This window comes from Pan troglodytes, chromosome X (genome assembly GCF_028858775.2).
Source record: "Pan troglodytes isolate AG18354 chromosome X, NHGRI_mPanTro3-v2.0_pri, whole genome shotgun sequence".
In the NCBI taxonomy this organism is placed as follows: domain Eukaryota; kingdom Metazoa; phylum Chordata; class Mammalia; order Primates; family Hominidae; genus Pan; species Pan troglodytes.
Window position 1 is genome coordinate 113,180,287 of NC_072421.2, and position 24,474 is coordinate 113,204,760.

The 24,474-nt window shown below is 41.4% G+C and overlaps 1 long non-coding RNA gene, 1 other non-coding gene and 1 pseudogene across 3 annotated transcripts; 1 reads left to right on the top strand and 2 right to left on the bottom strand.

Moving 5' to 3' along the window:
- Positions 1–1,478: 1,478 nt before the first annotated feature.
- On the top strand, positions 1,479–2,964 carry LOC465818 (elongation factor 1-gamma-like; annotated as a pseudogene).
- Positions 2,965–6,656: 3,692 nt separating this feature from the next.
- Positions 6,657–6,761, bottom strand: LOC112207148 (U6 spliceosomal RNA). The gene has a single exon (XR_002941616.1). It is a non-coding gene; the product is annotated as a U6 spliceosomal RNA (small nuclear RNA).
- A 6,557-nt stretch (positions 6,762–13,318) lies between these two features.
- On the bottom strand, positions 13,319–22,771 carry LOC104003974 (uncharacterized). 2 transcript variants are annotated; one of them, XR_001714189.2, is made up of 5 exons: positions 22,605–22,771; positions 19,838–19,886; positions 18,275–18,455; positions 16,896–17,000; positions 13,327–13,600 (listed from the first exon to the last, which is right to left on the bottom strand). It is a non-coding gene; the product is annotated as an uncharacterized LOC104003974 (long non-coding RNA). The 2 variants fall into 2 exon arrangements; XR_676778.3 differs by lacking the exon at positions 18,275–18,455 and having other exon boundaries at positions 13,319–13,600.
- Between the last annotated feature and the right edge of the window lie 1,703 nt (positions 22,772–24,474).

Genomic DNA, 24,474 nt, shown 5'->3' on the forward strand with positions numbered 1-24,474 from the left:
TTTGGGAGGCCAAGGTGGGTGGATCACTTTGAGCCCTGGAGTTCGAGACCAGACTGGGCAACACGGTGAAGCCTTGTCTCTACTAAAAATACAAAAATTAGCCAGGCATGGTGGCCAGCTACTTGGGAGGCTGAGGCTGGAGAATCCCTTGAACCTGGGAGGCAGAACTTGCAGTGAGCCGAGATCGTGCAATGGCACTCCAGCTTGGGTCACAGAGCAAGACTCCCTCTCAAAAAAAAAAAAAAAATCCAGAATAGGCAAATCTGTAGAGACACAAGGAAATTAATGGTTGTCTAGGGCTGTTGAGGGTGGCAGTAGGGGGCAATAGCAAAAGGGTATTATATTGTGAAATATAAATATTTAGTCTTCGCTGGGCACGGTGGCTCACGCCTGTAATCCCAGCACTTTGGGAGGCCGAGACGGACGGATCACGAGGTCAGGAGATCAAGACCATCCTGGCTAACACGGTGAAACCCCGTCTCTATTAAAAATACACAAAATTAGCCGGGCATGGTGGCATGCACCTGTAGTCCCAGCTACTCAGGAGGCTGAGCCAGGAGAATCACTTGAACACAGGAGGCGGAGGTTGCAGTGAGCCAAGATCGTGCCGCTGCACTCCAGCCTGGGCAGCAGAGCAAGACTCCATCTAAAAAATATATAATTAAATAAAAAATAAAAAAAGTAATAAAAAAACTTAGTCTTCAAGTCCTGGTTTCCTAAAACAGCACCTAAAACCCTTCAAATCTCCAGAGTGATAAGAATGTCTTTTGTATGCTAATGAGATGACTGGTGGCAGCCCCTAGGTAGCTGCAGAGTGGGAGCTGGTCACTGGAAAGACCAAGCATGATTAGAGGGTTGGGACTTTCAGCCCCACTTCCCAAACTTCAGGGAGGTAACAGGGGTTAAAGGTTGACTTCATAACCAATGGCTGTTGATTTCATCAATCATGCCTATGAAATGAAGCTTCTATAAAAGCCTAAAAGGACAAGGTTTGGGACCGTTTCCAGATAGCCTAACACATCTAGGTTCCTGGAGGGTGCCAGGAGAAGGCACAGAAGTTCCACACCCCTTTTCACATACCTTGCCCTGTGCATCTTTTCCATCTGGCTGTTCATCAGTATCCTTTGTAAAACGCTTTCTAATACATGAGTTAATGTAAGTAAAGTGTTTTCCTGAGTTTTGTGAGCCATTCTATCAGGCCAGTATAACCCTCATATCAAAACCAGGTAAAGCATCACAAATAAGGGAACTACAGGCCCAACATGGTGACTCACACCTGTAATCCCAGCACTTCGGAAGGCTGAGGTGGGCAGATTGCTTGAGCTCAGGAGTTCAAGACCAGCCTGGGCAACATGGTGAAACCCTGTCTCTACTAAAAACACCAAAAAAAAAAAAAAAAAAAAAATGCTGGGCGTTGTAGTGCACGCCTGTAATCCCAGCTACTCGGGAGGCTGAGACAGGAGAATTGCTTGAACCTGAAAGGCGGAGGTTGTAGTGAGCTGAGATCACACCACTGCACTCCAGCCTGGGTGACAGAGTGAGATCCTATCTTAAAAAACAAACAAACAAAAAAGCCTTTCTTTGCGGAATCACCATGGCGGCTGGGACCCTGTACACATATCCTGAAAACTGAAGGAACTTCAAGGCCCTCATTGCTGCTCAGCACAGAGGGGCTCAGGTCCGTGTGCTCTCCGCACCACCCCATTTCCACTTTGGCCAAACCAACCGCACCCCTGAATTTCTCTGCAAATTTCCTGCTGGCAAGGTTCCAGCATTTGAAGGTGACGATAGATTCTGTGTGTTTGAGAGCAATGCCATTGCCTACTATGTGAGCAATGAGGAGCTGCAGGGAAGTACTCCAGAGGCAGCAGCCCAAGTGATGCAGTGGGTGAGCTTTGCTGATAGCAGTATAGTGTCCCCAGCCAGTACCTGGGTGTTCCCCACCTTGGGCATCATGCATCACAACAAACAGGCCACTGAGAATACAAAGGAGGAAGTGAGGCAAATTCTGGGGCTGTTGGATGCTCACTTGAAGACAAGGACTTTTCTGGAGGGTGAACGAGTGACATTGACTGACATCACAGTTGTCTGCACCCTATTGTGGCTCTATAAGCAGGTACTAGAACCTTCTTTCTGCCAGGCCTTTCCCAATACCAACCGCTGGTTCCTCACCTGCATTAACCAGCCTCAGTTCTGCACTGTCTTGGGGAAAGCAAAACTATGTGAGAAGATGGCCCAGTCTGATGCTAAAAAGTTTGTGGAAAGCCAGCCTAAAAAGGACACACCACGGAAAGAGAAGCGTTCACGGGAAGAGAAGCAGAAGCCCCAGGCTGAGCAGGAGGAGAAAAAGGCGGCTGCCCCTACTCCTGAGGAGGAGATGGATGAATGTGAGCAGGCGCTGGCCGCTGAGCCCAAGGCCAAGGACCCCTTTGCTCACCTGCCCAAGAGTACCTTTGTGTTGGATGAATTGAAGCTCAAGTACTCCAATGAGACACACTCTCTGTGGCACTGCCATATTTCTGGGAGCACTTTGATAAGGACGGCTGGTCCCTGTTGTACTCAGAGTATCGCTTCCCTGAAGAATTCACTCAGACCTTCATGAGCTGCAATCTCATCACTGGAATGTTCCAGTGACTGGACAAGCTGAGGAAGAATGCCTTCGCCAGTGTCATCCTCTTTGGAACCAACAATATCAGCTCCATTTCTGGAGTCTGGGTCTTCCGAGGCCAGGAGCTTGCCTTTCCACTGAGTCCAGATTGGCAGGTGGGCTATGAGTCATACACATGGCAGAAACTGGATCCTGGCAGCGAGGAGACCCAGATGCTGTTTCGAGAGTACTTTTCCTGGGAGGGGGCCTTCTAGCATGTGGGCAAACCCTTCAATCAGGGCAAGATCTTCAAGTGAACATCTGTTGCCATCACCTAGCTGCCTGAACCTGCTCTTCAGGGAGAAGGGGTCATTAAAGAAAACTGAACATTGGAAAAAAAAACATTTTTGGGGTTGTTATTTTTTTATTTTTATATTTATTTATTTATTTATTTATTTATTTATTTTTGAGATGGAATCTCACTCTTGTCGCCCAGGCTGGAGTGCAGTGGCACAATCTTGGCTCACTGCAACCTCTGCCTCCCAGGTATAAGCAATTCTCCTGCCTCAGCCTCCCAAGTAGCTGGGATTACAGGTGCCCAACACCACGCCTGGCGAATTTTTGTATTTTTAGTAGAGATGGGGTTTCACCGTGTTGGACAGTCTGGTCTTGAACTCCTGACCTCAGGTAATCTGCCCGCCTCGGCCTCCCAAAGTGCTGGGATTACAGGTGTGAGCCACCACACCCGGCCAAAAAAACCTTTTTAACCTTTGCCAATGTGATACAGGAACAAACACATTTCAGTGCTGTTTTTAAAAGACAGCCCCAGCCTGGGCAACAAAGCCAGACTTCGTCTCTACAAAAAATAAACAAAAACTAGCCAAGCGTGGTGGCACACACCTGTAGTCCTGCCTACTTGGGAGGCTGATACAGAAGGATCACTTGAGCCCAGGAGGTTGAGGCTGGAGCGAGCTGTGATCACGTCACTGCACTTCAGCCTGGGCAACAGAGCAAGACACTGTCAAAAAAAAAAAAAAAGAAGAAAAGAAAAAATAAAAAGAAAACTACAAACCAATATTCCCTATGTATGTGGATGCACAAACTATCAACAAAATACTAGAAAGGTGACTACAGTAACATGTAAAAATAACTATACAATATAACCAAGTGTGATTTATCCCAGGAATACAATGTTCTTTTAACATCCAAAAATGAAATTATAAAATACACTATATCAAGAAAAAACACAAAAATCACATGATTATCCCAATAGTTGCAGAGAAAAAACTGACAAAATCTAACACCCCTTCATATAAAAATATTCAATAAACTAGGAATAGAGATAACTTCCTCATCCTCATAAAGGGCATCTGGGAAAAACCCAAAGCTAAGGCTGGGCATGGTGGCTCACGCCTATAATCCCAGCACTTTGGGAGGCCAAGGTGTGTGGTTCACTTGAGCTCAGGAGTTTGAGAGCAGCCTGGCCAACGAGGCGAAACCGTGTCTCTATGAAAAATACAAAAATTAGTTGGGTGTGGTGGAGGGTGCCTGTAGTTTCAGCTACTCAGGGGGCTGAGGCAGGAGAATCACTTGAATGCAAGAGGAAGAGGTTGCAGTGAGCTGAGATCACACCACTGCACTCCAGCCTGGGCAACACAGCAAGACTCCGTCTCAAAAAAAAAAAAAAAAGTAGGCCAGTTGCAGTGGCTCACGCCTGTAATCCCAGCACTTTGGGAGGCCGAGGTGGGTGGATCACCTGAGGTCAGGAGCTCGAGACCAGCCTGACCAACATGGAGAAACCCCATCTCTACTAAAAATAGAAAATTAGCCAGGTGTGGTGGCTCATGCCTGTAATTCCAGCTACTTGGGAGGCTGAGGCAGGAGAATCGCTTGAACCCAGGAGGCGGAGGTTGCGGTGAGCCGAGATCATGCCATTGCACTCCAGCCTGAGCAACAAGAGCGAAACTCCATCTCAAAAGAAAAAAACGTTATGGGTACATTGTAGGTGTATATATTTATGGGTTACATGAGATGATTTGATACAGGAATGCAATGTGAAATAAGCACATCATGGATAACAGAGTATCCATTCCTTCAAGAATTTATCCTTTGAGTTACATACAATCCAATTATACTCCTTAAGTTATTTAAAAATTTACAATTAAGTTATTTTTATTTATTTATTTATTTATTTTTGAGATGGAGTCTCACTCTGTCTCCAAAGCTGGAGTGCGGTGGCATGATCTCTGGTCACTGCAACATCCACCTCCCAGTTTCAAGTGATTACCCCGCCTCAGCCTCCCAAGTAGCTGGGATTACAGGCACGCACCACCATGCCTGGCTAATTTTTGTATTTTTAGTAGAGACAGGGTTTCACCATGTTGGCCAGGCTGGTCTCAAACTCTGGACCTCAGGTGATCTGCCTGCCTCGGCCTCCTAAAGTGCTGGGATTACAGGCGTGAGCCACTGCGCCCGGCTACAATTAAGTTATTATTGGCGATAGTCACTCCACTGTGCTATCAAATAGTAGGTCTTATTCATTCTTTATATTTTTTTTGTACCCATTAACCATCTTCACCTCTGCCACAAACCCCCACTATCCTTCCCAGCCTCTGGTAACCGTCCGTCTACTCTCCATGTCCATTAATTCAATTGATTTTATTTTTAGATCCCACAAATAAGTGAGAACATGTGACGTTAGTCTTTCAGGGCCTCAATTATTTCACTTAACATGATCTCCGGTTCTATCCACGTTGTTGCAAATGAATGGATCTCATTCTTTTTTATGGCTGCACAGTACTCTGTTCTGTGTATGTACCACATTTTCTTTATCCATTCATCTGCTGATGAACACTTAGCTTCCCTCCAAATCTTAGCTATTGTGAACAGTGCTGCCACAAACATAGGAGTGCAGATATCTACTGAATTTCCTCCTTTTGGCTATTTACTCAGCAGTGAGGTTGCTGGATCTTATGGTAGCTCAATTTTTATATTTTGAGGAACCTCCAAGCTGTTCTCCATAGTGGTTGTACTAATTTACATTCCCACCAAGAGTGTACTAATTTACATTCCCACCTTTTCTCCATATCCACAACAGCATTCATTATTGCCTGTCTTTGGGATATAAACCATTTTAACTGGATAGGATGATATCTCATTGTAGTTTTAATTTGCATTTCTCTGATGATCAGTGATGTTGAGCATCTTTTAAAATGCTGTTGTCATTTGTATGTCTTCTTTTGAGAAATGTCTATTAGAATCTTTTGCCCATTTCTTGATCATATTATGAGATTTTTTCCAATAGACTTGTCTGAGCTCCTTACATATCCTGGTGATTAATTGCTTGTCAGAGGGGTAGTTTGCAAATATTTCTCCCATCCTATGGATTGTCTCTTCACTGTTGATTGTATCCTTTGCTGTGCAGAAGCTTTTTAACTTGATGTGATTCCATTTGTCCATAGTTTGATTGACTGTGCTTGTGGGGTATTGCTTAAGAAATCTTTGCCCAGACCAATGTCCTGGAGAGTTTTCCATTTGTTTTCTTGTAGTAGTTTCATAGTTGGAGGTGTTAGATTTAAGTCTTTAATTCATTTTGATTTGATTTTTGTATATGGTGAGAGATAGGGGTCTAATTTCATTCTTCTGCATATGGATATCCAGTTTTCCCAGCACCATTTATTGAAGAGACTGTGTTTTCCCCAGTGTATGTTCTTGGCACCTTTGTCAAAAATAAGTTCACTATAGGTGTGTGAATTTGTTTCCGGGTTCTCTGTTCTGTTCCATTGGTCTATGTGTCTGTTTTTGTGCTGGTACTATGCTGTTTTGATTATTGTAGCTCTGTTGTATAATTCGAAGTCAGCTAATGTGATCCCTCCAATTTTGTTCTTCTTGCTTAGGGTAACTTTGGCTATTCTAGGTCTTCTGTATTTCCATATAAATTTTAGAATTGTTTTTTCTATTTCTGTGATGAATGTCATTAGTATTTTAATAGGGATTGCATTTAATCTGTAGATTGCTTTGGGTAGTATGAAAATGTTAACAATATTAATTCTTCCAATCCATGAACATGAAAAATATAGAACGCTTCACAAATTTGCGTGTTATCCTTGCACAGCTGCCGTGTATCTTCTCTGTATCTTTCCAATTTTAGTATATGTGCTGCTGAAGTAAGCACATAAAGCATGTTTGAGTGCTTAATTTGTGAGTCAGATTTGCGAGTTCTGACCTCTCCTCTGTGACCTAAGTGTTATGCCCATTTTACAAAGGAAACAACCTATGCATGGAATGAGTAAGAAACCGGCCTAAAATCATGCCCAAATCAAGAGGCGGAGCTGGGTTCCTCCTTGGGTCTGTTTGATTCTAAGTTTGTATTTATAACGCCTCTGTCAACTGGCTATTTTTTACTCAATAGCCATCATGATGATGCAAAGGACAAGAGTGAAGTACTATTACTTCTGGCCTGTCAACTTGGCCAAGTGTAAAATCTTAATTTTACTCAGTTCTGGCCAGGGAGCAGCAAAGTACTTAGTCTCATCCACAGCAAGTGAATCCCTTGGTACAAGTTTTCTTGAAGGCAGTTGACTGATTTGATAATCCTGCTTCACCAGGTAATTCCATACATGACACTTCATCCACGCGAAATGTTCAGACATGTACACATTGTTTTATTATCTATGGAGATATTCTTTAAACACTTATACATCCACTGATTGACAAATAACCATAGTAGGATTGTATGGACAGAAAGCTCAGACAGACACCATCTAAGTAAATCAACTAAGGTTTACTTCTGCAAACGACATAGAAGAAAGTCATTGTAGTCAGGATACACAACTCAAAGATAAGCTGTGCTCTTGAGTGTGGAGATATAAGCATCTGAACTTCTGATCTTTATCAGGCAGCAAGGGTAGTGATGGTGCGATGATGGAAGGTGGAGACACAATTTTGCAGATGTAATACTTCAGTGAGTGAGAGCCATACCAGACCTTCTGGAAGGCAATTAGTCACATTACAAACAGAGTAGGATAGGCTGGATATGTACCAGCAACATCTGCATCAAAGTGGAGTGCCTCTTCTCAATCATAGGGTTGCACTCTATGTGTGTACTGTATGCATTATGACTACAAACTGCAGTGTAGCACATTATACTCAGGTTGAACAAAATCTTCATTTATCACTTTCAGCCTTCCCTAGGCCAACTCAGCCTGGTCCAAGTAAGTTTCTGAACTGTAAGCCATTACCCAGAAACCTCTGTGAATCAAGCAGATAGTCTCTTAGAATAGATATGGTGCTCATCCTGCCCAACTTAAGTACCAACCAATATATGATTCCGTAGTTGAATTATAATGTGATAAAATAATAAGGAAAAAAGTAGAATGTAGGCTGGGCATGGTGGCTCACACCTGTAATCCCAGCACTTTGGGAGGCTGAGGTAGTAGGATTGCTTAAGCTTAGGGGTTCAGGACCAGTCTGAGCAACATAGCAAGACCTCATCTCTACTTAAAAAAAAGTAGGATATAAATATTTATTTATGATATGGTAGATGTTAACGATATTTATAAAAATGAACAAAATAGCTTACATAACTGCATGAATAAGACACTCCCATTAAAATATTCCTAACTGGGGCCAGGCGCGGTGGCTCACGCCTGTAATCCCAGCACTTTGGGAGGCTGAGGCAGGCGGATCACGAGGTCAGGAGTTTGAGACCAGCCTGGCCAACATGGTGAAATCCCATCTCTACTAAAAATACAAAAATTAGCCGGGCGTGGTAGCGTGCGCCTGTAGTCCCAGCTACTCGGGAGGCTGAGGCAGAAGAATCGCTTGAACCCGGGAGGCAGAGGTTGCAGTGAGCCGAGATCATGCCACTGCACTCCAGCCTGGATGACAGAGTGAGACTACGTATCAAAAAAAAAAAATTTTTTTTTAACTGAATGTATCTCATGCATAGGAAATTTCTGTCAGAGTCAAATGCAAATCTTTAAAGTGAATATCATGAGTCATAGGATTCACCCTTTTTTTCCTTCAACACCATTTTCTGCATTTCTATAATGAGCATGTAATACTTTTAAATCAGAAATATAAAAAACAATGTTTAAAAATTCTCAGCCAGGCACGGTGGCTCACGCCTGTAATCCCAGCACTTTGGGAGGTTGAGGCGGGCGGATCACCTGAGGTCAGGAGTTCGAAACCAGCCTCAACATGGAGAAACCCTGTCTCTACTAAAAATACAAAATTAGCTGGGCGTGGTGGTGCATGCCTGTCATCCCAGCTACTCGGGAGGCTGAGGCAGGAGAATTGCTTGAATCTGGGAGGCGGAGGTTGCCATGAGCCGAGATCACGCCATTGCACTCTAGCCTGAGCAACAAGAGCGAAACTCTGTCTCAAAAAAAATAATTAATTAAAATAAAATAAAAATTTCACAATAAAATGTAAGAAATTATTTTCTAAACCTGATAGAAAATCCATATTTATATAACAAAAGTTTGGCAGAGCTGATTAAATGGAAAAAAAAAAAAACTCTGTGTGATGAAAAACACCATAAACGAAATACTAAACTCTGAAAAAATTTTGCATTATAAAACCAGACAAAGTCTGGATTTACATAATATAATAGTGGCTCCTAAAAAACAAAATATTTAAAGACAAACCACCATTGACGGTTGGTTTAATAGGCCATTGATCCAAATGGGTCATTGATATGATCAGGAAACACATAGAAAAGAAAATAAGCTATAAATATTTAAACAGACACTTTATCTGGCTAATGCTTATGGATATGTTTTCTTTTTGAGACTGGGTCTGTTGTCCAGACTGGAGTGCAATGGCATGATCTTGGCTCACTGCAATCTCTGACTCCCAGGTTCAAGCGATTCTCGTGCCTCAGCCTTCCAAGTAGTTGGGACTGCTGGTGTGTGCCACCATGCCTGGCTAATTTTTTTATTTTTAGTAGAGATGGCGGGGTTTTGCCATGTTAGCCAGGCTGGTCTCTAATTCCTGGCCTCAAGTGATCCACCCACCTTGGCCTCTCAAAGTGCTGGGATTACAGGTGTGAGCCAGTGTGCCTGGCCACGGGGCTGTGTCTTTTAAAAATACTGCTGAAATATGGTTGTTTGTGTTCCACATTGGCAAAGGTTAAAAACAGATTTATAAGGCTGGGCACAGTGGCTCATGCCTGTAATTCCAGCATTTGGGAGGCTGAGGTGGGTGGGTCACCTTAGTTGAGGAGTTCGAGACCAGCCTGGCTAGGCTGGCCAAGATGAAATCCCATCTCTACTAAAAATACAAAAAATTAGCCAGCTGCCTGTAATCCCAGCTACTCAGGAGGCTGAAGCAGGAGAATCGCTTGAACTCGGGAGGCAGAGGTTGCAGTGAGCCGAGATCACGTCACTGCACTCCAACCTGGGCAACAAGAGCAAAACTCTCTCTCCAAAAAACAAACAAACAAACAAACAAAACCAGATTTATAATTCTTATTATTTTGAGGTTGTATACAAAGGGCGACTTTCATATGGTTTTGGGGAGAATGCATATTGCTACTGAATATTTGTACTACTTTTTGGCAATTCTGTATGACATTTATGATTGGTTGAAAGACTAGTTATAGGTCCCAGTGGATGATGATGATCATAATCATAATCATAAACAAACACTTATCTAGTGTTTCCTGTGTGCAAGCTAATATCCTTGGCACTTTATATATATCAATTTAGTTACCACAATAACTCTATGAAGTATGAGAAGGTGCATAAACTGTGATCCCTATTTCACAAATAAGGAAATTTAGGTACAGGGAGCTTAGTGATTTCCTGACATTCCCACAGGTAGTTAAGTGGCAGAGCTGGACTTTGACTCCCAAAGTATGAGCTCCTATCCATTCTGTGCAGTGCCTCTTAATCCCTGATCTGTATTTCTGAGCACCCCTGTGATATTTTATTAGGTTGTTATTGTGGCCTAGAGAAAATCATTAAATCTCAGTGGTGTGTGACAGTAAACATCTTTTTTGCTCACACATCTGCAGATTGCTTGGTAGTTGGTTGGCTGATTTGAGCTAGGTTCAGCTAGATGGCTGCAAGACTGGGTCTGGGTGTGCTCTACACATCTCTCATCTTTTTAGAATCAGTAGGCTAGCCAAGGAATGGTGATGACAGAGGGAAAAAGAGAGCAAGTAGTAAAACTACAATGCCTCCTATGTCCTAAGTTCAGAAATGACATGCTGTCGTTTTTGCTTATATCCCTTTGGCCAGTGACAATGATATGTCTGAGCCTAATATTAAAGAGACAGGGGCCAAGTGGAGTGGCTCACATCTCTAATGCCATTACTTTGGGAGACTGAGGTGGGAGGATCACTTAAGCCTGGAAGATCGAGGCTGCAGTGAGCTGTGATTGCGCCACTGCCCTCCAGCCTGGGTGACAGAGACCTTGTCTCAAAAACAAATAAATAGATAGGGAAATACACTCCAATTCTACTGAGAGACATGCAAAGACACATGACAAAGGGTGTGGATACAATGAGGTGGTGAAGAAGTGGGACCAATGATTCTATCTACCAAAGACACCATCATGATAGTTTTCATTTCTGACTTAACTGAGCCTACCTCTCTATAGCCATGACATCATATTAGATGTTGTGATCACCTGTAATTTATTTGCCCTATACTTCCTTTCCTTTCCCTGTTCATGTGTTCCACTGCTGCCTCTTTTATGTATGGTAAACATGCCTGACAGCAATAACTTAAGCATACTGTGAGAATGACCCTGTATGGCAGATGCACCTGAATGCATGTTTAGAGTTCTGAGCTTAGAAATCCGGTAGGGGCCAACACAGAGATTCATTACTTATCTATAAGGAATATCTGAGCCTCCCACTACCCTGTCCTGTGGAATGCAGGCTGTATGGGGGCCTTTTGTTTTGGAGGTTGGTAAGGGGACAGTGCTAGGTGAAAATGCTATATGAACTACGTGCTGTTTGCAGCCTTTCTGGTTCTCCTGCCCAGTCCACCACCACTGGGCTGTGTGATTCTCCTGTCTAGCCTGCTGCCACTGGATCATCCCTGCGTGTAACACTACTTAAAGATGGTAAAATAATCAAAATTACTTTTGAGGATGTATTTCCTATGTTATTGTAGTGGAATGGATGGTGGTCTCCTATAGGAAATGCCCATGTTCTAATTCCTAGAACCTGTGAGTATTACTTTATATGGCAAAATATATGATTATGTTAAGGATATTAAGAGAAGGAGCTTACCCTGGATTATTTGGGTGGACCCTAAATGCATTCACATGTGAACCCTAAAAGAGCCAATCCTCTAAGATGGACGCTGAGTGGCTAACTGGGCCTAAATTAAAAACAGAGCCAACAGGCCATTTGCTTACTAAAGGTCACGCATATAATTTGCAGTCCTGGAAAACTCCATGCTCGCTTAACTTTGGGACTTTCATAACTGTCTGTTCCTGTTTATGTTGCCAGAATCAGCCAATAGACTGTGACCTGTGTGGACCAATCAGAACTCAGCAAGTCAAGGAATTAGAACTGAGCAAGTTTGCTTTCTTCATTTGCATAAGTGGACCAGAATGGGAAACTTGGGTGGGAAGTTTGAACTTTGTCTATAAAAGATAACCACTCTTCTACTCAGGGCACTCACAGTTAAAGGAAGGCAAAAACAACAACAATAACAACAACAACGATAACCCCTCCCTTCTCTCTGAATGCACCTTTGTTTTATACAGAATACTGTGTCTCCCTGGTTTGCAAACTGTTTACTGGAATAAACTCTCTTTTGGTTTTCTTAAAAGAAAATCTTTTCCAGTGGACTTGTTGACACTTATGAGAGGTAGGAGGAGTTTACAGACATACAGAGGGGAAGGCTATGAGAACATGGAGTAGAGAGAGAGGTGGCCACAAACCAATTAATGCCAACAACTACCAGAAGCTGGAAGAGACAAGGAACAGTTACTCTGCTAGAACCTCCAAAGAAAGTGTCGCCCTGCCAACACTTTGACTTTGAACTTCTAGACTCCACAACTGTGAGAGATAAATTTTTGTTGTTTGGAGCCACCTAGTTTGTAGGAATTTTGTATGACAGCCCTGAAAAACTAACGCAATTATCATTACACCACTTTATTGATTTATCTTTGCCTTCTACATGAATTTAATATTCTCTATAGACTTTCCAATTATTGAGATATTGTATTGATAACATGGTGAGCTCACAAAGGAAATAAAAAATGAGCAGTCATGTTCTCTAACATTATACAATACTTATACATGGCTAATCAGTTTTCTTTTACTTTTTTTTTTTTTTTTTTAGATAGAATCTTGCTCTGTTGCCTAGGCTGGAGTGCAGTGGCATGATTGGCATGATCTTGGCTCACTGCAACCTCTGCCTCCTGGGTTCAAGTGATTCTCCTGCCTCAGCCTCCCGAGTAGGTGGGATTACAGGCACCTTCCACCATGCCTGGCTAATTTGTGTATTTTTAGTAGAGATGGTGTTTTACCATGTTGCCCAGGCTGGTCTCAAAATCCTGGCCTCAAGTGAACCACCCACCGTGGCCTCCCAAAGTGCTGAGATTACAGGTGTGAGCCACCGTTCTCAGCCAGCTAATCACTTTTCACTCATTAATGATCACCAGTGGACCAAAGTCACCAAAAACTATTCAAAGTTTTGCCTTGATGAGTTGATTCTCTTCAAAGAGAATTCTCGTGTAGTTCAATAATCAACACATGGAGTTGAGTCTTACACATTTATTTCTGTTTCACTCCATAAGACAGAGCAGGTGGGGATCCTGGAGAGTAGGTCTCTCAACAAAGGTAGTGGTAGAGGAGGTCTCTAAAGGTGATGGTGATGATGACGGTTTACCACTTAGTTCAGGTAAAGGAGTTGGAGGAGGAGTAAAAACTCCTCTGGGAAGAGACGGTGGTGGTAGAGATGGTGGTGGGGATGGCCCTCTATCTGCCTGTGGAAGTAGTGGAAAAGATCCTGAAATCTATGAGCAGCCCGAGGGTCCATGCTCCTGTAATACAAATAGTCAAATGTTTAAATGCTTGCAATACAATATGCAGGCCAGAATATATAACAGTAGATATTTGTGGGCTTTTAAAGAGATTATACACTAAACTTATTACTTTATTAACTCTCAAGGACCTAACAGTATCAGTATATGGAAAAGACTTGTGTAGACATATAATAAGCATTTTAAACTCAACACAATGACTACTTCTGCTAACACTCGAATGCTAGGAAAGTTGGTATCCTCATCAAAGGCCTTGTGAAATATTACTACAAAATAATGACAAATTAGATTTCATGATAAACATATGCAAAAAAATACTCTACATGGCTTGGACCTGTTAGAATAGTTGGTTCAAATATGGATAATTAATACAAGGTCATTAGTTTGATTTCCTTGGGAGCCAAATAAGTTTATACAAAGATTCTGTCTCATAGTGTCAGTGACCTAGCTCTCTAATAATAGTAACAACGAATAGAAACTAACATCCATTTGCATGTATACTTGTCAGAGTTTTTAGATCTATCATCTGTTTTGATCCTCGTTATAACCCTGTAATGTAGGTTGGGCAAGTAGTTTCATTTCACTGCTTGTAGATGAGGAAACGAACTCCAAAAGTTTGAGTAAATGGACAAAGGTCACACAGTGTGAAACATGATCAAGATTTGAATGCAATTCTTCACACACCTAATTCAGTTCCCTTTCTACTATAAAAGACTACCCCCTCATAAATGCATGTAATTTGTCATAAGCTGAGGACAGAACTTTCAGGAATGCCCTATTGAGGGGTAAAATGAGGGATAGTAACTGAATTCTCAGAAATAAAAAAGGGGCCAGGTGCCGTGGCTCACGTCTGTAATCCCAGCACTTTGGGAGGCTGAGGTGGGCAGATCACTTGAGGTCAGGAGTTCGAGACTAGCCTGACTAACATGATGAAATCCCATTTCTACTAAAAATACAAAAATTAGCCGGGCATGGTGGGGGGCATCTGTAATCCCAGCTACTCGGGAGGCTGAGGCCGGAGGATTGCTTGAACCTGTGTGGCAGAGGTTGCAGTGAGCTGAGATCTCACCACTGTTCTCCAGCCTGGGTGACAGAGTGAGACTCTGTCTCAAAAAAAAAAAAAAAAAAAAAAGTAAAAATGGAAGTAGGAGGATAAGAAAAAAAACTTTATTGAAAAGAAATGATCAAGATACTGTGAAGTGAACTAGAGTGAGGCTAGGAAAAGGCCACTAGATTGTGTCATTTGGAGTTCACTGCTGACTTTTGCTTAACCTACTTTTCAATAAAATGGTAGAAACAAACCAATTCAATCAACAAACACCTAGTGAGCATCCACTATGTTAAAATGAAATCTTCACTTTCTGCATATTCCCTGCAAAGGAGAGTGTCTTGAGGAGAATGTTTAAGCATCTCCAAAAGTGAAGACTATCTAGTGAAGATTTTTAGCATGCATGGTACTTTTCCTCAAAGAGAAAGTAACTGGATGTATAAACTTCAAAGGTTTTTAAAATATAGTATTTGAGGCCGGGCCCGGTGGCTCATGCTTGTAATCCCAGCACGTTGGGAGGCTGAGGCGGGCAGATCACGAGGTCAGGAGATCGAGACCACGGTGAAACCGCGTCTCTACTAAAAATACAAAAAAATTAGCCGGCTGTGGTGGCGGGCGCCTGTAGTCCCAGCTACTCGGAGAGGCTGAGGCAGGAGAATGGCGTGAACCCGGGAGGCGGAGGTTGCAGTGAGCTGAGATCGCGCCCCTGCACTCCAGCCTGGGCGACAGAGGGAGACTCCGTCTCAAAAAAATAAATAAATAAAATATATATTTGAGATTTACACAGGTGTACAGAGGGCTTTGGGATTATTAAAATGTAAGGATTTTCTTTTCTTTTTGGGATGAGGTCTCACATATGGCCCAATTTTTCTTTCTTTCTTTCTTTCTTTCTTTTTTTTCTTTCTTTCCCTTCCTTCCTTCCTTCCTTCCTTCCTCTCTCTCCCTCTCTCTTCCTTCCTTCCTTCTTTCTTTTTTTTCCTAAGATGGAGTTTCGCTCTGTTGCCCAGGCTGGAGTGCAATGGTTTGATCTCAGCTCACTGCAACTTCCGCCTCCCAGGTTCAAGCGATTCTCCCACCTGAGCCTCCCGAGTAGCTGGGATTACAGGCACCCGCCATCATGCCTGGCTAATTTTTTTTGTATTTTTGTAGAGACGGGGTTTCACCATGTTGGCCAGGCTGCTCTCAAACTCCCGACCTCAGGTAATCCGCCCCATCTCGGCCTCCCAAAGTGCTGGGATTACAGGCATGAGCCACCGCGCCTAGCTCCAATTTTCTTTCCTTTTTTCTTTTTCTTTTCTTTTCTTTTTTTTTTGAGATGGAGTTTCCCTCTTGTTGCCCAGGCTGGAGTGCAATGGCGCGATCTCAGCTCACCGCAACATCGGCCTCCCGGGTTCAAGCAATTCTCTTGCCTCAGCCTCCCAAGTAGCTGGGATTACAGGCATGTGCCACCATGCCCGGCTAATTTTTTGTATTTTGAGTAGAGACGGGGTTTCTCCATGTTGGTCAGGCTGGTCTCGAACTCCCGACTTCAGGTGATCTGCCCACCTCGACCTTCCAAAGTGCTAGGATTACAGGCGTGAGCCACCGCGCCTGGCCAATTTTCTTTCTAAAAGGAAATATTGTGGACCCAATTATTCTCATCATCATAACGATTTTTTCTCTAAACAAGTTTTGTGGCTAGATGTGGTGGCTCATGCCTATAATCCCAGCACTTTGGGAGGCTGAGGCAGGAGGATCACTTAAGGCCAGGAGTTTGAGACCAGCCTGAACAACATAGTGGGACCCTGTCTCTACAAAACATTTTAAAATTAGCCAGGTGTGGGGTGGTATGTTCTTGCAGGAGAATATACTGGAAGCTGAGGAGAATATACTTGAGCCTAGGAGGTTGAGTCTGCAGTGAGCCTTGATCACGCCACTACCCTCTAGCCTGGGCAACACAGTGAAGCTCTGTCTAAGAACAAACAAACAAACAAACAAACAAACAAACAATTTTGCTTGTTTAATATGTTGTCACAAAACATTCAGGACAGTCAAGTAATGCCTGGGTCTTTTCCACACATGAAAATGGTTGATTGTCTTAGAAAATAAAATCCATAGAGCTGTTTTTTTCCCTATAGAGTTATTTAAAATAAAATGAGAATTTGCCAAAAAGTCTGCTACTAGTCATATTTTACTTCCGTCTAACAAGAAACTTTCCTACCATAGATCTCAATGTGACATGACACAACACATATCTAGTTTCATTACCTGGGTTCAATATTGCTGGAGTTCTGTTCTGAGCGTCTTGATTTTTTCTTCCTTTTTTTACTTCTTGGCTTGAAGTTAGGATTGGGCTCTGAATTCTTAATTTGTCTGCAATGATCACCACCATAAATATACACTTAATAAGGTATTTTCAGGACATCTCTAAGCAATATTACATATGAAATATATAGAGCATTTTTTGCTCCTTGAGTTTTCACACCCTCACTTATGGACTATTTTCATGATAATTAAGTACTCATGTGGGGGTGGGGCTGGTGCCGGTGGTAGAAGTGGCAGTAATGAGGAAATAGATCCCCAACTAAAGGCAAACCATCATGTTTTCATTCCTAGAAAAAAAAAATCAGCCTTGATAACGTGGTGAAAACCTGTCTCTACAAATAAAAAAAAGAAGAAGAAGAGAAAAGAAAAGAAAAAAAATTAGCCAGGTGGGGTGGTGTGCACCTGTGGTCCCAGCTATTAGGGAGGCTAAGGTAGGAGGATCCCTTGAGCCTGGGTGGGGCTTGAGGCTGCAGTGAGTCAAGATCATGCCACTGAACTCCAGCCTGGAAGATAGAATGAGACCCTGTCACAAAAAAAAGAAAAAGAAAAAGAAAAAGAAAAAGAAAAACATGGGTGGACCAAACATTTTTCTTCATTTATCATGGACATTTTAACTGTTTTGTGCTGAAATTCAGATCTTAAAAATAAACATGGTTTTTACATGTTTTATGCCATACATACACAAAGTCCTGGAAACAACCCAAATGTCCAGGAACTGATGAATGAATTAGCAAACTGTCACATATCCATACAATATAATACTCATCAACAACAAAAATGAACCACTGATACATACAACAATATGGATGAGTCTCAGAAGCATGGTGCTGAGTGAAAGAAGTCAGAAACAAATGGATCATTATTCTACGATCCCAAGTATATGATACTATAAAAAACCAACACTATATGCATAGAAATTAGATCAATGGTTGCCAGGGGCTGGAAGTAGGTTGAAGGCATTGAAATACAAAGAAACCCAATGCAACTTTCTGGAGTCATAGTATGGTATGAGACCACCACTTCTCGTGTTGTCTTTCCCAGTTTCTCCCCAACCTCCCCTTTTCCCTAGTTTATAAGACAGGAGAAAAGGGAGAAAGCAAAAAGTTGGAAAGAAACAGAAGTAAGATAAATAGCTAGATGACCTTGGCGCCACCACCTGGCCCTGGTGGTTAAAATAATAATAATAATAATAATAATATTAACCCCTGACCAAAACTACTGGTGTTATCTGTAAATTCCAGACATTGTATGAGAAAGCACTGTAAAACTTTTTGTTCTGTTAGCTGATATATGTAGCCCCCAGTCACATTCCTCACGCTTACTTGATCTATTATGACTCTTTCACGTAGACTCCTTAGAGTTGTAAGGCCTTAAAAGGGCTAGGAATTTCTTTTTCGGGGAGCTCGGCTCTTAAGACGCGAGTCTGCCGACGCTCCCGGACAAATAAAAAACCTCTTCCTTCTTTAATCCGGTGTCTGAGGAGTTTTTCTGCAACTCGTCCTGCTACAATAGAAAGATTCCATATCTTGATTGTGATGGTAGATAAATGACTATATGTATTTGTCAAAATTCATACAACTCTGTACACCTTCAAAGTGAATTTGACAATAGGTGAATTATACCTCAACAGAAATAAAAGCATATGTTCACACAACATGTGTTCCCACACACAAAGGTACCTAACAGCTTTATTTGTAATGATCAAAAACTGGAAATACCTCAAATGTCCATCAACAGGAAAACAGACAAACTGTGGCATATCTATATAATGGAACACCACTCAGCAACAAAAGAAATGAATCATTGATGCACTCATGGATGAATAACAGAATAGCTATTCCAAGTGAAACAAGCCAGACAAAAAAAAGATCACACTCTATATCATTCCATTTATTTGAAACTCCAAAAACCTATTAAATTTTTTGTAGTGATATACAGCAAATCAATGACTGCCAGGGGATGGCAGGGCAGGGAATGGTATGAGGGGAGGATTACAAAGGGGAAGGAGTAGTTTCTGAGGTGTTGGATATTTTCAGTATCTTGACATGGTGACAGTATCACAGATGTATACATACATAAAAATGTATCAGATTAGAGCCGGGCACGGTGGCTCATGCCTGTAATCCCAGCACTTTGGGAGGCCAAGGCGGACAGATCACCTGAGGTTGGGAGTTCAAGACCAGCCTGACCAACATGGAGAAATCCCATCTCTACTAAAAAAATACAAAATTAGCCAGGTGTGGTGGTGCATGACTGTAATCCCAGCTACTCAGGAGGCTGAGGCAGGAGAATCGCTTGAACCCAGGAGGCGGAGGTTGCAGTGAGCAGAGATTGTGCCATTGCACTGCAGCCTGGGCAACAAGATCAAAACTCCGTCTCAAAAAAAAAAAAAAAAAGTATCAAATTATACACGTCATTCTATTATTTATAAATTTATTTTTATAGAGTTACTTATAAATAACTTCATTGTATTTTACAGTATGTATGATTATATCATAAAAAATATATATACACACACACACATTTATATTACTTTATTTAGAGACAGGGTTTCGCCATGTTGTTCAGGCTGGTCTGTAATTCCTGGGCTCAAGCGATCCACCCCCCTCAGCCTCCCAAAGTGCTGGGATTACAGGCGTGATCCACCATGCCCGGTCCAACATATTTCTTGAACTACTTCTCAACTGATAGATATTTCACTTGTTTACAGTGCTTCACTATAATGCTACAAAAAATATCCTGTAGTTATGTTTTGGGTCCAGAAATATAAAGTACTGTATAACTGAAACAATATTAAAAACTCTTACCAAAGAGAAAGAGTAAAATATGTGGTAAGAGTAGATTATTAAGTAAAACAATAATATCTAATATATAGGATGCTTTACCTTTTATGAACTTTCCTCTGCTGTTTTTGTTCACTTTCTTCAACTTTTGCTGAGTCCACGCAAGAATTATTAAGATTAAACAAAAGCAATTAGAAATTATGTCACCTCCTTTAGGCAAAGGTGGCTGCCAGCCGATAACTCTACTATGCAGGCTATTATTTTTATGTAATTGCCAATAAAGAGAAATTGACCTATACCACATATAAAACATAAGCTACCATATATTCTTTCTTAGATAACTTACTGAATAGAGATTGTCAAGACCAAGCATCCGTGAATGTATTTGACCACATTATCACTATTTTAAAATGGTTTAACGTATGTTAAACTTTTATGATTATAGAATTCTTTAAAATTTCTTTTATAATTTATTATGGGTGACTCCATGTTTAAAATGGTTTAAAGATTCCATGTTTAAAATGGTTAAGACTCAAATGACCCTGAAACTAAAAGCAATGAGAAGAGGATACACAATAACACTCATTAACTCAGGATTCCTAGTGAAAGATTTTGCTTACATAACATTGGATCGAGGTAGAAAGTATACGCATATAATGAAAGGAACTCAGGAACATTCAAATCGTCCAGATGGATGCTTTTTCTTTCAATATATCTATAATTGCCTTAATAATAATTTAGTCCTGGTTAAACATAAACATGACATAGTATGACATAAATAATCTCTTTGGAGCAATAATGTAGGTTTCATCACTGTGCATACATAGGGATCCAGAACATTGGAATGTGATGGATATGTCTGCTATGTTCATTGCACTGATTCTTTCACAGATGTCACCTATGGCAATATTTATCAAATAGTACACTTTAAATAAGGGCAGATTCTTGTCTGTCAATTATACCTGCACTACTACACCTTACAAAAAAAAAGAAAATCTGCGTGGCTGGGGCAAACAACTAAGTAGAAGAGCAGTAAATGATGAGGGCAGAGTAACCACATCTTGTTGACAACGAGTTGTGGCTGGTTCTTATTTTAATTCTAATTTTAAGGGAAAGCCCTGGAGAGTTTTAGGCAGGGGCCTGATATGACCCGAATGTTGGAAGACACAAGAATCACATATATGTATGAAATTGGAAAACACTGAGCTCTTTGGAGAGGTCCATAGGTGTCCTTGAGGTTCCTGAATTTGTGTGTACGTGCACATCTGCTTTTTATAAAAATTCCCATACCATTCACCAGCTTCTCAAAAAGGTCCTTGAAAATAAAATATTGGCCAGGAGCGGTGACTCACGCCTGTAATCCTAGCACTTTGGAAGGCCAAGACGGACGAATCGCCTGAGGTCAGGAGTTCAAGACCAGCCTGGCCAACATGGTAAAACCCTGTCTCTACTAAAAATACAAAAATTAGCCGGGTGTGGTGGCAGGCACCTGTAATCCCAGCTACTCAGGAGGCTGAGGAAGAGAATCGCTTGAACCCAGGAGGTGGAGGTTGCAGTGAGCCGAGATTGTGCCACTGCACTTCAGCCTGGACAACACAGTGAGACTATGTCTCAAAAAAAAAAAAAGAGAGAAAAAGAAAATATTAAGAACCACTCATTTATTGGACCATCATTTTAGTTGAGGAAATTGAAACCTAGAGAAGTAAAATGATTGGTTCAAAACCAGGGTGACAAGTTGATGAAGTCATAATAGGTTTATGATGCCGATCACCCTCTCTCACCTGGTCCCCTTATCTCTCCCTGCCCCCAATACTTTTGATAAATAAAACATAATCATAAGGACCTGGTACACAGCACAACAAGCCAATGTCTGCTGAACCTTGGCTTCAGGATTTGCCCAAGTTACCAAGAGAGTGTGTGTGCTGATCCATTCAAGATTGGAAGCCAATAGAAAGGTTTGAAAGTACTCTAATGACTTTCTCATGAAATGCATATAACTTTCTAAATTGCCCACAGTAAGCATGTATTATTAAAACCACAAAGAAGAATACATCATAAATAATAAACTATTTACCTTTGATTGTTACTGTGAGCCTACTCTGTGCTATGGAGAAAAGAATAATATATAATTGGCATGCTACAGATGTAGTTTTCTTTCTTGAAATGCACCACAAATAAGTTTATGCTGGATCATTTCCAACAGCAATTTCAGTAAGGTGTAAATAAAACTGCTCAACCAGAAGGCCACACAGCAGAGTGCACCTCACATGGGAAGGTTCACACAGCCTTCAGAGATCCCAGTGTAGAATGCCAGGAGGGTCCTTTTTTCAGTAATCCAAGGGGACAGACAGGATCACCTCAAATTGTTTCCCAGCTCTACAGTTTATAGAAATATCAGGCTATTTTGATAGCCTTGCAAGGTCCCAGGTTACTAAAATAACCCTGCCTTTCATTGCTCAATGTTGACCATTGAGAACATGGCTATGATGCAAGCCAAAGCCTAATGAACATACGGTTTCTACCAAACCTCCATGGTACCAGTACAAACTGGATGAAAACATTTCAGAAAGTTATACTTCCAAATATCAAGGCATTTAAATCTAGTTAAATAATGACCTTTTCTGGGGCTTTCAGTTTAATCTGAGTTCAGCAGTGTTAGAACTTATCAAATAGGTTATTTTCAACCCCACAGGGAGAACTCTCATGATCATCATAATTAACAACTCTAACCATAGAGTATACATGGACACAGTGCCTAACCAGATATTAAGAGAGGAAGTTCAGTGAGAGATGTACCTTTAAAAATGAGTCTATTGTACAGAAGGGAGTAAAACACAATCAAAGGACAATTGAGAATTGTGTTACATACATATCAGATGCGGGACATCAGTTTTCGATCTTCATCTGTGTTTGAAGTCTGGGTCCACACCACCACAGGGCCATACCAGCTGTAAATGATAGTCTTCTATTTTCTTAAAATAGTCTGACCTGAAAATGAAAGTATTGTTGAATTCCTTTGCCACAGACACAAACCAATTTTCCCAAGTATTCAGCAAGGAAAAACAAAAAAACAAAAACAGTATTTTTAACTATTTAAAAGATAGCAAGGGCCAAGCATTGTGGCTCACATCTGCAATCCCTGCACTTTGGGAGGCCAAGACAGGCGAGTTGCTTGAGCCCAGGAGTTTGAGACCAGCCTGGACAACATAGCAAGACCTCATCTCTATTTAAAAATAAAGTAAAATAAAATAAAAACATAACAACAACAATTTAAAAAGACCTTCAAGCCACTACACACCCTGGGGAGAAATTAGCCTAAGGCTGAAGCTGGTCTGGCCTTTATAGAGCCACACCTATTGTGATGTAATCAACTATGACCAATTAGTAACCTCATATGGTAATGTCTGGGATTCAGACTTGTGGTCAAAGATACTGAACAGGCTTTTCTGCTTACTTAAGCCATTGTTCCTTTTCTGAAGTTAATGAAATAAATAATCTCTTAGGTCCACATCCAAACACACGGAAATCTGTTCTCACCTGTAGCTTATTGATTCCAATCATGGTTGAGTATCCTGACATTGGGTGTGAAGCAACAGTTTGGAATTCATACAGCATTGTTACTCAAGTAGCTATAAACACCTTACAAAACTGGACTGAACCACTTAAGTGAGAGGTTATTGCAAGGATCTGTTTATACATATTCCCAAAACATCCATTTTATAGAAGCATACACAGTTATTATGCGTGGCTATAGCCTCAATTTGTTCAAAGCATCAAAGGTCTGAAACCATGTCCTAATTGTGTGAACCATGAAGGTAACTGTGGCCTTAATCCTGACCAATTCACACTACCAAACAACAACGCAGCACCTCTTGCATCAAAATTGGGGAACATTACTATTTGTCAGTGATGAATACATTGACAGGGAAAAATCCATGGGAAGCTTAGGATACTCTCCCTCATTGCAACCCCCATCCCCAGATAGCCACAGAGCTCCTACATCTCCTCCCTCAGATCTTTCCTCTGGTGTCTCCTTCTCAGCAAGCCCTTAGCAGCACAATCTACCCAGAAGTGCAAATCCCACACTCACCCCACAGTGTTCCCCTTCCCTGCTCAGTTTGCTGTGTAGCACATATGACTATAATGATACATACATATCTTATTGATCCTATTTTATCAGTCTCCTCTACTAGAATGTGACCTCCACGTGAATCGGGATTTTTTTTGGTCTATTTACTGGCTTTACTTTCTACATTAAGAACATGATGAACATACACTAGGTGTTCAACAAATGTTTGCTGAAGAAATTAATGAAGGTCACCTTTGTTCACCAGTCCTAATCTTTATGCCATTCCCAGAGGTGACCTTGTCAACAGTATAGTGCACTTCTTTCAGAACTTCCTTCCACTTATTACATTCTGATTCAAAGGCCCATTAAAAATTGATACCTTGTACCTCAATAAAGCTGCTGAATATTTTTACAGTACTTTAAACAAAAATCACCTTTCTTCAATCCTCTCTTGAAACCCAAGAAATTATAGCTCTGTGAATGTGACCATAATCAACTCTTTATTTGTATTATTATTATTTTTTTTTTGAGACAGAGTCTCACTCTGTCACCCAGGCTGGAGTGCAGTGGCATGGTCTCACCTCACTGCAACCTCCGCCTCCCAGGTTCAAGCAATTACTCAGCCTCCCGAGTAGCTGGGATTACAGGTGCCCACCACCACACTCAGCTA